The sequence below is a fragment of the Vombatus ursinus genome, unplaced genomic scaffold (genome assembly GCF_900497805.2).
Source record: "Vombatus ursinus unplaced genomic scaffold, bare-nosed wombat genome assembly UNPS02014786.1, whole genome shotgun sequence".
Taxonomy (NCBI): Eukaryota; Metazoa; Chordata; class Mammalia; order Diprotodontia; family Vombatidae; genus Vombatus; species Vombatus ursinus.
Genome location: NW_020954564.1, coordinates 36,603,703 through 36,618,034, shown reverse-complemented (window position 1 = coordinate 36,618,034; position 14,332 = coordinate 36,603,703). Strand labels below are relative to the sequence as shown.

The following is a 14,332-nucleotide window of genomic DNA, read 5'->3' as shown; positions in this document are numbered from 1 at the left end:
CTCATTAAAAAAAATGTGCCATTAGCATTTCTTGAATCTTCTCTCATTGTCCAGTCTCTCAGAGCTGACAGTAGCTCCATAATCACATCTTGCAATTCTTTGAAGATGTTGTTTATCTTGACCAGGTGACTTGAACTCATGTAAAGAAAAATAAATGCTGTCTTACTCTCTGCTTACTTATTTTGGGTATCAACTCCCTATTGCTAGAGTCATTGAGAAAAGGTTAAATGATGTTCTATATTACTTATTTAAGAAGGCAGAAAAACAATGAATGTTATAGAAAGATTTTATCCCAAATAGCTAAAATCTATGTCTAAAAGTTTCAGCGCTAAAATTTTCGAGATCTGGCCCAATCCTCTCCTTTTACAGATGGAAAAAAAATGAAGCCCAGAGACAAAGTGATTTAAGGCCCAAGGTCACACTGGGATTGAGTATCACACAGAGAATTTAACCCAAGTTTATCTGATTCTAAAACCAGGGTTCTTTCCACTAAACAGTGCCACCCTACCCACTTGGACTATTGGCAGATATTATCTGGATCATTCAAGGATTTATAGCATTTTTAGAGCTAGAAGAGGCATGAGGCATGAGCTTACCCTCCCCACTTATTTTACAGGTGAGAAAACAAAGACCAAGAGAGAAGTGGTCAAGGTCACATGACTCATTGGTGGTAAGGACAGTGTTCCCATCCAGTTCCCTTGATTCCCAGCCACTCCAGTATTTTTCCCCTGAGCCATACTGTCTCTCCACCTATGTGGATACTCAACACTCCCTCAGTGATGCTAGATGGACTGTTACTCTATCTTTGGTGTTAATATTTTTAAATCCACATGGTTGACTTGCTTGTCTCATCCAATCTCTATTTACATCACAAGCTACTACAGCCTTAATGTGGTGGGTTTGTTTTGATTCTTTGGTTGTTTTCTAGAAATCCCATGTTGTGTTTTGTTTTTCAAATCTTCCTGGCGACGGATGCTCCCAGCAGCCTGCCTTTCCATTCCCCTCCTTCTAATGGCTTTAATGAATAACTGGAAGGAGACAGAGGAAGCCAGACATTAAGGCAGATGGAGAGCTGCACAATCAGGAAGCTTTCGACACAGAGATGCTCACTGAAATACACACAGTCAAGCAAGGACGTTCAAAGCACAGGGTCTGGAGCAGATTTCTGTAGGCTTATTTAAACTACACACTCAGCCTGCAGATACGGGACTCCTGGAGTCTTTGTTTGTAAACAGCTATTCCTGCTGGCATTTGACTTGGGAGGGAGGGGGAAGACAGTGAGAGGGAAGGGGGAAGAAAAGACAGGGAGGAGAGAGGGAGGGAAAGGGAAAGAGAGAGGCACAGAGCAAGGGGAAAGGAAAAAGATGGAAGAGGGAGAGGAAAAGAAAGGAGGAAAGGGAAGCAGAGAAAAGAAATCAGAAAGAGAAAAGGTAAAGAGAGAGAGAAGAAAAGATAAGAAAAGGAGGAGAGAGTAACATAGAGAAGGACAGAAGGATAGAGAGATATAGAAAGGGAAGAAGGGAGACAGAAAGAGACAGAGGAAGATGGAAAAAAGGAAAGAGAAGGAAAAACAGAGACATATATAGAAAGTGAATAAGAAAAGGATGATGAGATAAAGAAGCACAGAGAGAAGGAAAGGGAGAGAGAGAGAGAGAGAGAGAGAGGGGCGCACAGGCAGGTTGTGTCCAGTAGGCTCCCAAGTATGTGTTTGTTGCTGAGAACACAAAGGCAGTACTGTATTCAATGAATACGCTTGTTTTAACAAGGCTGGCGGGAATATGATAGGTACATGTAGAAAATGCTTTAGCAACCTAAACAACCCTACACTGAGAGATTCCCATGGCATTCCTTCCGCCCCCCCCCGCCCCAAACACACACACACACACACATCACAAAGTCGTCATACCACTTAGTCCTTCAGATTGTTGTGAACTCACAGATCTGAACCACTTCATGGGGATTTTCCTTTTGCTGACCCACTGATAAGCTTGCTTCTTTCACCATATGCATTGTTTTATCCAATAGCTCTTGTTTATTTTTTTAAAAAAATGCCCTCCATCAGGGGCCAATAGTCATTTCAGGAACACTGTTTCTTTAAAGAATGAACAAGGCACCACGTTGATGGTACTTAGGCAGTCACTGACCTTTTTATTGATCTAATGAGTAAGTCTAGTACAATGAGCACTCGAGTTCTGCATTCACAGGCCTTAGAGTGCTTCATGATATAAAAATAATAATATTGGCTGTGTACCACATTTTAATGATCTCAAAACATTTTTAAATCTCTCATCTCATTTAATCCTTACAACAGCCCAGCAAACTACGTAGCCTATTTCAGTGCAAAAAACCCTGGATTAGGAGGCGGGAGACTTGGGTCATCCTCTAAGCTTTGCCCCTTAGTTGTGTGACTACAGGCTAATCAGTCTAACTTTCTAAACCTCAGTTTTTTCATTTTTTTTTGAACTTTATATTCTGTGCATCTGTGAACTCCATTTTACAGATGAGAAGACCAAGGTCTTAGAGAAATGAAGTGACTTGCTCAAGGTCACATAGCCAACTTGTGGCAAGAACCAGAAGGCATTGAGGTAAAGCACAAAGAGCAACGAACTTGGTAATTGTGGGACCTGAGTTCTATGGGCTGTTGGTTCTTCCAAATCTGTATGATTTCAGGGCTGGTCACTCAATCTCTCTTGGCTTTAGTTGCAAAATAAAAGAATTAGTTGACCTAAATGGCCTGAGGTCCGTTACTACTCTATATCTCTAATCCTGTGAAACTGAGACTACAGATAATATTAATCATATAAGGATTTGAGCTCTACTTTCCTATGTGAGGTCTTTTAGCTTCCTAGTCCTTTTTAGGGAAATGTAGGGAAGAGTTGTTCTTCTAGGCATTCCTAGAGGACAGTAGGTGTTTGAAGAAGGGATTAGGATAGGTGGGTCAGGAAGTCAAGAAGCATTTATTAAGTACCTATGTACCAGGCTCACAGCTAAGTGACAGAGATACAAAGAATGGCAAAAAACAAAAATAAAAACCATCAAGGAACTCACATTTTATTGGGGGAAACAAAATGCAAATAAACATGTATGTATACTATATAAACTATATATGGTAGATAACCTCACAAGGATAGCACTAGTAGTGTGGAATGGAGAAATTAGATCAGGAATGGTCTCTTGTAAAAGGTGGGATCTAAACTGGGACTTGAAAGAAGACAGGGAAATCAGGAGGTGGAGATGGGGAGGAAGATAATTGTAAGCATAGGAGATAATCAGCAAAAAAGCATAGAAATGGTAACACAAGATGAAATGTTCTCTTCAAGGAACAACAAGAAAGTGGATTTTGCTGGTCACAGAGTACTTGATTATGTGGTTTGTCCTTTGTTCTTGAAGTGGACCATGACATCAAGAAGACAATGCCATGACTTGCAAGTGAATTGAATTTAAGTGAGGAAGGGCTGTGCAAAGTCACCAGTCTCACTTTCTTCTCCAGAAACATCTGAGTCTAGTGGCAAGATATAGATCAAGATGACTGGAGATGGCCCAGCAGGGTACTGGAAGGGGAGTAGAGTAAGAAGCCTAGAAAGTTAGGAAAGGGACATGTTGCATGGGCTTTCAGAGCCAAACAGATGATTTTATATTTGATTCTACAGATAATAGGGAGGCCCTGAAATTTATTAAGTAGAAGGGTGACATAGTCAGAACTTTTGACCTAGGAAACACCTGAGTGGAGGATGGACTGAAATTCGGGGAGACATGAGGCAAGAAAAACAGCCAGAAAGTCACTGCAATAGTTCAAGCATGAGCTGATGAGGACCTGCACTGAGGTACAGGTGGCCATGACAAAGGAGAGAAGAGAATATACAAGAGATGCTATGAAGGTAGAAATGACAAGATTTGGTTATAGATTAGATGTGTGGGGTGAGTTGGAGTAAGAAGGTGAGAATGATACCAAGGGGGCAGGCCTAAGTGACTACCAGAATCATGGTACCTATGTCAGATTTGGGGAAGTTCAGAAAAGGGGAGAGAGTATTTAGGGGAAAGATAATGACTTCTGCTTTGGATATGGTGAGTTTGTGGGGCATCCACTCTGAGATATCCTAGACCTAGAGGTAGTTGGTGATTCCAGACTGGAGCGCTCAGGAGGCACTATGAGAAAAGGAGAAAAAAAAATAGGAAAGGAGGTTGAGGAGAAGAATAAGAGAAAATCATCTCAGAAAATTCTTTAAACAAACAATGAAAATATAAATTGGATAATCATGCTACAACAGAAAGGAAAACAGATTTTTACAGGTAGCTTAGTCAAACTTACATTTTCTGAAAGAGACACATCTTAAGAAGCACAGTACAAAATGTATTTGCTTCCATGATTCCTCAACTCTAATTTCCCGTTATTATGCCCTCTCCAAGGTTCTCAGTGTGATATAGTATTAAAAGCATTGAACTTGAAATCAGGAGCTCTGTGCTTGGATAGCAGCATTGTTATTTCCTAAACAGGTGATCCTGGGAAAAATTATTTCAATTCCCTAGGTTACTGTCACCTCTGGAAAATAAGGGGGTCAACCTAGGTTATTACACTGACTAAAGTCAGAGGGCCTGGGTTCCAATACTGCATTTGTCTCTTAGCACCTATGTGACTTTGGGCAAGTCTCTTAACTTATCTGGGTTTCAGGTTCCTCATCTGTAAAATAAGGGAGTTGGACTAGATGGTCTCTGAGGCCCCTTCCAGCTCTAAAGCTAAGATCTTATGATTTTAAGACCAATTTCAGTTTTAATATTCTAGGATATATTATTATAACATCTTGTGCTCATTCTAAATTCTGTTTTAACAATCGACGTTCCAAGGTCACTTCCAGCTCTAGCAGGCTTTGAGTCTATGCCTGTCAACCTCACTCCACATCTTACCATTCCCAAACAAGCCATTCCTTATTTTGCTGAGTGTTTTGAATTTCACAGTCCCTCTGTCTCATATTCAGAGAAGTCCACACTGAGATATATGAGCATGCTTGTGTATACTGAGACAATCAATCAAAAGTATTTCTTTTATTTATCAACCACACTTATTCTATATGCATATGTATATATGTGTGTATACATGTGTGTTTATAAATTTTAAGTAAATTTCAAATGATACCATATGTCAAGTGCTTTTGTTAACTTTAAAGCACACTACAGATTATCACAAAAGTCAGATTAGTTTTAAGCTATTAAAGCAATAAAATTTATATATACACATGTATATATACTGTACACATACACACATATATACATAATGTACATTTATGTATTTGTGTGTGGAAATATATCATAGATCTCTATATGTATATATGTATGTAGAGATTTCTATATAGTGATATATCTATAGAGATAGATCTATACATCTCTATGTAGATAGAGATATCTACACATACATAAGAGATATTCATATAGATAGATATCTCTTATACAGAAAGATAGATTTCTCATATAGAGAAATATATAGGTATTTCTATATCACTATATCTATTGATATGTTAGATATGTAAAGATAAATATAAGAATAGACAGAGATCTCTACAGATTCTGCACTGACTATGTGACTTTAGGTAAAACACTTCTCATAATATCTCCTTTTAAAAAAAATCAATAAAATTCAGTGATTGAACTCGATGATCTCACAGAATTGAAAGCTGAGAGGGACTTGAAGAGAGTGATCCAAACTTTTCATTCTACAGAACAGGAAAACTGAGTCACAAAGAGCAATTTACCCAGTCACATAAGGACTAAGTAGCAGATGCAGGAATTCTTTGATTCCAGGTCCATTGTTCTTTCCCCAACCACCACAGAGGCTCATTCCCTTTTTGTTCCAAATTTCCATGATTCTATCTTGAAAGGGTTAGCAGTCACTTTGACATGTGAGTTCGAGGATGTGTGTTAATCAGCTGCCTAACTTTACAGTTACACTTTACACATATACTCAGAGCCATGAATCAGTAGCTCCCTTGGATAGCCCTTGCTATGTCAAAAACAATGCATGCCAGGACTATCCACAAAGAGGACTTTCCCAAAGGATCTGCTAATTATGCCTTTATCCAGGGGAGCTGATCCCAGCACTTCTAAGGAAGAAGGCTCATTCTCCTCAAAGGGTGGCCAATGAATAGAAGATCTGAGATCTTGAGGTCACAGGGGTCGCTATAAGGCTTGCCAGACCAAAGGGAAATAGACTGAAAGGCCCTTTAACCAGTAAAGAAGGAAATGAGGGGATACCAGAGGAGCAGACAGGCCTGCAAAGGGCCAAAGAGGCTCAAATCAGCAACTGATAAGATGAAGAGAAGAAAAACGAGGGAGGAAAGTAAAGGTGTCCTATCATCTGCTGCAGAAGAAACAGGAGAGCTGTGTTTGCAAAATAAATTCTCCCCCCCTCCCCCAATAGGGATGGAAAAGATATGAAGAGCCAAGACTGAATCAGGTCTTGAATTTGAATGGAAACAATCCAAGTTGAGAAAATTCTTCCCTAATTTCCTTCCTATTCTCACACTCCCTTCTGTTTTCTATTTTCTCATCAGTCTTCCTTACCTCCTCTACCCCTCAAAAGTGAACGCACACACATATTCACACCCACAAAAACACATACCACCCCATTTCCTTCCTACCTGCCTTCTCAATGGGCTTCCAGAACTCTAGACCTCCAGAAACTTGAATGGCAAACTCCTTGTAAACAACGAGTGGACCACACTGCCCTTCCCCCACCCCCACCCCCTTCCCCTTTTGCAGGCGTCTGCATTCCTGTCAAACAATTTAGGAGAATAAACACGCTTTCTTTTCTTTATGATTGGAGTTTAAATGCTCTATTGATCCGAGAAAAATCAAAGGCCCTTGGGAATTGTGCATGCATGCAAGAGAGAGAGCTAGAGAGATATCCCAGGGATGGGAGATGAGCAGGTATTAATGGAGAATATCCCCTTGGCTGGAGATTTCCGGCAGAAAGCAGGATAAAATGGAGGGAAAGATGACCCCAGATGGCAGAAACAGTTTAAACATTTTAATCTGTGAAACTACCCTATTAGAATGATATCAAAGGATCAAGCAGCAGGCTGGGGGTTGTATGGGGGGGGACAGAGATCTGGCTAGAGTAGGTTTTGTTTAATTAGGGACTATTGGGATTTGAGGGATCAAGGGCTTAGCAAAATGAATGATGGATAGAGAGTGCCACAGGAAGTACCCCTCTGGGACTACTTTGGTGCTTTTTACTCAGGGATCTCCATTTCAAATTTTGTAATTAATGCCCACAGCAAGGGTCTCCCTCCTCTACTCCCCTTCCCAAGCAATCATAGGCTCATATGATTCAGAATTGAAAGGGACCTTAGAAATCATTTAGTTGAACCCCAATTTTACAGATGAGGAAATTGAGGCCAAGATAGGTAAGTATAGCAATTTGTTCAAATGACTAAGATAGACCTGGAACCCATGGGAGATACTTCTGTAGCCTTAAAACATTATCTATACAATGGAAGAATACAGAGTGAGGACAGGGTTTAAGAAAAGGAGGCTTTGGGAAAAATGGTGAAATCTCAGAAAGCATAAAATGTCACACCTGGAAACACTTTTAAGACATAAAATTTATGAGTATAGAAAAAATCAAAACCAGTATAAATAGGACTTTGCATATAGAATGTCAGACCTGGAAGGGACTCTAGAACACAGAATGTTAGAGATGGAAGGGATTTTAGAACATGGAATATTCAAATTGGAAGAGACCTAAGAAAATAAGGGATGGTAGAGCCATGGTCCAAGCCTCATTTACATAGAAGGAAACAGAGACTCAAAGCAAAAATTAAAAAAAAATTGACCTGCCCAAAGTTCCACAGTAAATTAATGACAGGGTAAAACCTGGGGTTCTTCATTTCCAAACTAGAATACATTCTGCTATATATCGTGTTATTTAAGTTTGTCTCAGCTTCTCTAGAACTCTTCCTATTTCTTTATGCTTCTGTTCTCTTTCATCACCTACCATCCTCCTTCAAAGCCCCTAATGCTCTCAAATTCATATTACTTCCTCAAAGCAACTGGTAAGTTAATTCATGTGTTAGTGACAAGATGAGACCAGGAAGAGAATTTGTATTAGAAGACAGAAAGTTGGAATCCCAGTTCCATTACTTACTACCTGTGTGACCTCAGGGAAGTAACTTCCCCTCTCTGTATAGCAGCCACCATATATTTAAAATAAGGGGGCTGGATTAGATGATCTGGAAGGTCATTTCTAGTCCTAAATCCAATGACCCCTTTCAGAAGGATTTGCATTTTAAAAGAGAGCCTCAGGGAGAAGGGATGAATTTTCAAGAGTGGAATTTCAAGCCTGGGGTCACCTGGGTGGGGAAGAGACCTTCCCAGGGCCCCTTAAACCAAATTACAGGGTAGCCTGACTAGGTCATTTAGGTACAAGGCCACCCCTGCCTTCCTTTGGGTAAAAGACAGTCCAACAAAACAACCTAGATACCAATAGACTCCATCCCATTCATTCATCATGACTGAATGGTGGTTCAAGGGCCAAGCAATGCAGAAGGAGACGAAGGGAGTCCTGAAAGGAAGCGTAGAAATCACTCACACAGAGAAGTGTCACAAATGACAAGGTGTCTGACAGATGGTTCAGTGACCTGGACCAAAGAGAGTTAGGGGATTCGTTTCCCATTCTCAGGGGAGTTGGGAAGGTGGGGGTAGGGGGTAGAGAGGAGGTTTATGAGAGAAAGAGAGGGGAGAGGGAAGAACTTTTCCACAGTGAAGCCACTCCCTCCCCAACCCCCCCCACTCCCCCTCACCCCAGTACTAATTGGCTCTCTTATTCTTAGGCTCCACTTAGAGGCCCGAGGCCTGAATGCCCTCTGAGTGCTCCCCCCCCAAATCTCACTGTCCAGGGTGGTCCCTCTAGGTCAAGGGTGAGATGGAGTGGTGAACATGCACCATAGTCATGTGGCTTTGGGTTTATACCTGATCTCTTAAGAGACATAGCCATGAAATCCCCTAAAACACAAAATGTCTAAGAAGGAACCTCTCCACTTCAACTTAACAAAATGCTCTGTTTGGCACTTAGCATCTAAAATTTTACATATGAGTTTTTGGTGCTGCTGTCCTATCCCACTGTGAGACTGTAAGTTCCTGGAGGCTAGGACTTTGTTTCATTGAAACTTTGTGCTTCCCCTATCATGGCAGGGCACAGGGCCCTGCATTCACTAAGTGTTTAATAAATAGCAGCAGTGTTTTGTCAATTTTTTGTGTGTTTTTTAAACAGGTCAAATGAACTGAATTGGGGAGGGAAAGTGGGTCAAATCAGGAAATTCCAAAGACTGTATCAGTCCAAATCTGTGATCCCATATGAACTGTAGGAATGCACACAGAGAAAGAAGTTACAAAGAAGAGAACTGCAGTTGTAAGGAGGGCAGGTAAAAGAGGATGTGTGGGTGATTCCTATTTTCAAAAAGAATCTAATGACAGTTTAAGAATCATAAATCGATCAGATAGTACAAATCCCTTATTTTATAAATAGTTAAGAGGAGGTCAGAAAGACAACATGGCATGGTTGACAGAAATTTCTCTTGGATATAAAAATATCTGGGTTCAAGTTCCAGCTCTGACAAAATACAGTCTGTGTGACCAGGAGCAAGTCTCTAGACTAAATTTGCAGAGCAGATGTCCACTTTCATTGTCCAGGGTGGTCCTGCAGTCACTGGTCCAGACCCTATCTTTCCTAATTTGAGTCCCAGAAAGTTAAGAAAATTTGCGTAAGATCAAAGAGTCAGGATTCAAATCCAGACACAGTGAAAAGAATCCTGGATTTAAAGTCCAAGGATCTGGATTAATGTCACAGCTCTGCCATGTACTATCTTTGGGCAAGTCATCATAACTATTGAATTAAGTTTCATCTGGGGAAAAAAATGTTAATTGGGCTCCACATAAAGTGCTGGGCCTGGAGTCAGGAGGACTCATCTTCCTGAGTTCAAATCTAGCCTCAGTCACTTACTAGCTGTGTGACCCTGGGCAAGTCATTTAACCCTATTTGCCTGATTTTCCTCATCTGCAAAATAAGCTGGAGATGGAAATGGCAAAACGACCCCAGTGTCTTTGTCAAGAAACTCCCAAATGAGGAGTCAGACACAACTAAAAAGAATCAAGAACAAAACCACTTGTGAAAGTATTTCACAGAATTATTGTAAAATAAATAGTTCAGAAAATTCAAAAGTGCTACTAAGGTAAAGAATAATTTTCAGTCTTGGCGCAGTCAGTCAGTAAATATTTCTTAAGTCCCTACTATGTGCCAGGCACTGCTAAGTGCTAGTCATAATGCACCACACAAAGTGGGAAGTTAAACGTTTATTGAAAAAATGATCCACTGAATAAACTGGCATAAATCACTTACTCTTTCTGTATCTCAGTCTCCTCCTCCATAGAAAGGAGAAAATGCCACACTATGTGCCGTACAAAGTACTGTATATATCAGTGGTTAAGTCATGTTCTTCAGAAGACCTGACTCCGTTGTCAGCAACTTAAAAGAGCCCTAGATATATCTCCAAATAAATCTATGGACTGAGTTTGTGTGAAGAGCAAGGGACTGCAAGGTAAAACTTTCCCTTTCCAAACAGAAGTTTCCAGTCATAATCCATATTACCAACCAGGACCACATTTTCATTTATCTCCCTGATTCAAAGAAACTTCAACTAGATTAACTGCCCAGCCCCCCTTCCCTTACCGCCCCCCCCCCACAAAGCTGGCCCAAGCAAATTGACCCCATTGTTTTGCTAACAGGAGAAACACCATGGGGGTGGGGTGAGGAGCCTGAAGTCCTACCAAAAGGAAGAGGTAGTGTCAGAAATCATCCCTCTTCTAGAAAAGATGCACTAGCGGTTCTCTGGAAAGCTAGGTGTGCCTGGGTGGTGGTAGTTCAGCGATGGCGTGGGGTGATAGGTGATGAGGTGTTTGTAAAAGAAGCCTGTACCATTGGTGGGAAGCCCTAATCAAGCATAAGTGACCAGCTTTCTAGTCCTCGCTTTGCCTTGGCACGGACAAAACTCTACACTGCCTTCATTTGAAGAGGCCTGTGCCTGTTCTGAAGGTCAGATGCAAAAGTGTAATTTTTTTTTCCTCCTTTGATCCACTTTTCAGAATGGTAGGAATGTCTTCGAAGGGACACCATCCCTACACACACACACACACACACACACACACACACACACACACACACACACTGGACCCTGCTCCCGCCTACCGGGGAGGAGAGGTCTGGCCCAACCCCATGACGAACCTGGTTAACAGTGCTGTAAAATTAGCCCTTTACGAAACCAAATTGAATCCTGTAGCAGAGGGTGATGTAAGTAAGTTTGGCCTGACAGCATAACAGAAACTCTTTGCCTGAAATAGCAGCACAGTCCCTGCTGGGCACCTCTCTCTGGAGACTGGTAACCTGGGATTCCTGGCTTGTAATAACTTAAAGAAACAACACCCTGTGCTCTATACTTTCAAAAGGGATTCTATGGTTCCTCTAGGCAGGTGGTCAGTAACAGAACAGTGTTCACTGAGATATTCAGGTTTAGATGGGGGTGGATGGGCAGGGAAAGTACTGATCCTAAGAGCTTTAGTTTAAAAAAAAAAAAGACAACGCACACCAGCCACTACACTCCAATCCAAAACTTACACAAGAGAGAGAGAGTCTCAATTCTGTCTGCCAGGGACCTCTGTGTTTGTTTGTTTTTTTAATTCAAGGAAGGAGCAGGTTCTCCTCAGTCCAAGAGGCTGTGCTGTGTGGAGGACACTCAGAATGAGTCCTTTTTTGGCTTCATTCCAGGTGTTTACACACAGCCAAATCTGGCTTGTCTTCAGCTGGAGAAGAGAAAAAAAAAATCACCAGAATCCTCTAGAGGGAAGCTCCAGGCTTTCTGGTGCTACGGGACAGCACTGCTTTTCGAGAAGAATGTGATTTCCACACATAAAATGGGCCAGGTATTTTATACAAGCAATAACCTAACCTCCCCCATCCAATTAAAGTATTTTACTGCAACAATCTTGGTTCATGAGAGAGAGTGTGTGTGTGAAGAGAGGTCCCTTGTCTGAATTACAGACACTTGTAAAACAGACTCATGTGGCACGCCAGGTGTCATATTAAAAAAAAATACATTTACTATGCCTTTTCATTGATGATATCTGTCTAAACCTGTTCTCTGTCTTTCTTCACTAGAGGGGAAGCTATCAGAACCCTGGTAGTGCAAGTATAGACTGGGAACAAGAAGACCTAATATTTTAAGATCCTTCCAGTCAGGGTCTCTGTATGTCTTTTATATGTTTGTAAAAGTGATGCAAACATACAGCACTCCATAAATAGTATTATTATTGGTAACAACCTCTGTGCAGCCCGAGATTACTCACTCGGCTGTGTCCTCCCGACTTTGGCTCAGTGAGGGGACTGGGATCCCCATTCATAGATAAACTTTGACTGAGTTCTTTCAGAGACAGCCTTCAGAAAGAGCACAACAGATGCCAGACATGGGGGAAAGTTAACTCATTTGTTTTGATGGTGATGTGTATGTATGTGTGTGTGTGTCTGTGTGTGTGTGTCTGTGTGTGTTTTCTCTAGAGAAAAAAGTTCTTTGGAGGTTGGGGGTGGGGGTGGAGGGTGGGGAAGAAATGGAGAAAGCAGCAAAATTTAGTATCAGGATTTGGAGCTAGAAGGGACCTTAGAGGTCATCTAGTCCAAAACTTTAAAGCTGAAGAAAATGATACTCAGAGGGAAGGAAAGTGACTTGCCCAAGGTCATACAGTTGATAAGTTGGTAGAAACGGGACTCGAACCCTGGATTTTTGACTCAGTCAATAAAACCAGGGGAAAAAATAATGGGACTAAGATGAAAATGTGACAAGAGTAGCCGAAATATTTTCAAAGTCGAAAATGACTTAAGGGGGAGGAAATCATTGGATAACAAATCCACTGACAGAACACTGAATATTTTTTTCTCTTCTACCCCCTCCCTCCCCCCCAAGAAGAAAAGGGGGGGTCAAAGTATCCACTTGCTTGCAGAATGTAAGGACTATCCCAGAAGAGAAGGGGGAACCCCTTGCTATCTCTTTAAGGCATCCCGGGACAGGGAAAGTTCTTTCTCGGTATTGGGGATTCTCCTAGCCTGAAGACTGAAGGCTCTTCCCTCCCCTCCTCTTCCCACCCCACCCCCTCCTTTCCCCCTCCCAGTTTCATTAAGGACACTTCCACAGGTTCATTTAGAGAAAAGATGGAAGTTGGTGCTTTTATAAGGTACTTTAGGGTTTCTAACCCTCCCGAAGTGTCCAATTTCACTAGAGCTCCACAGCTACAGAAGGTTGGGGGGGATGTAAGCGGCGGGGAGAGGTCGGCAGAATATTCAAATTCATTACAGGATCATAAAATGCAAATAAGGAAAGTGCAATGTCTGTCACTATTGTCAGACTCAAGCAGGCTGAGTTCCGAAGGGTCTTCGTAGAGCAAGTTGACCCTCAACCAATTTGCATTCGACTTGTGATTTTTAAAGGGGGAAAATATAGGACGCCAGCCAAGCGCTACAGTCATGTTTCCAAGGAGGAGTGTTTCAGCGCGGCCGAAGGCAAAGCGACTCCCCGCTAATTGGGCTACTACGTCCTCAAAATAACATCTTCCTTTATAGCTCTTTAGAAAGCACAGCCTCCACCCCTGTCAGTCTCGAGAGGGTAATGGGGCTGAAATAAAGGGGGATACCCCAATAAAAAGTGGGAAACAATCAAAACCACGCCACCGCCCGCACGCGCGCGGGCAGGCACCCACACACACACGCACCCACACACACACACACACACACACACACACACACACACGCCCCCCCAGGCAGCTTCCCAGGGTAGTTTATCCCTAGATCCAAATAGGTGACTGACAACGAGGTACTTTCGGTCCTGCCATTTAATGTTCTAAAAACACTTTGGGGAACGGCTCTTCCCGCGGACAAAAGGAGGCATTAATGGAAAGCCGGGCATTTAAATACTTTTAGATTTTCTTTAAAACAAACAAATAAACAAACAAACAAAGGACCTGTCCGGTTATCCCCACGGTATCTCAGTGCAAAAGCCTAACACACCGAGCGAGGCCGACGCACGGACACACAAAGACACGCACGCAGTTCCGGGGAAACAAAAACACACACACACACACACACAAATACACACTCCCATGTGCACAAGCTATAGGAGATTTTCTGCTTCTTTCTCCTCTCCCCCAGCAAATATATACAAGCGCGCGCACACACACGTACACATAAACACATACATACACACACACACACACACACACACACACACACACACACACACACACA

General features: G+C 41.9%; 1 protein-coding gene across 1 annotated transcript in view; it reads right to left on the bottom strand.

Moving 5' to 3' along the window:
* Window positions 1-14,332, bottom strand: part of LOC114046870 (pappalysin-1-like) — a 280,259-nt gene that overhangs the window by 265,403 nt on the left and 524 nt on the right. The window lies entirely within an intron of this gene.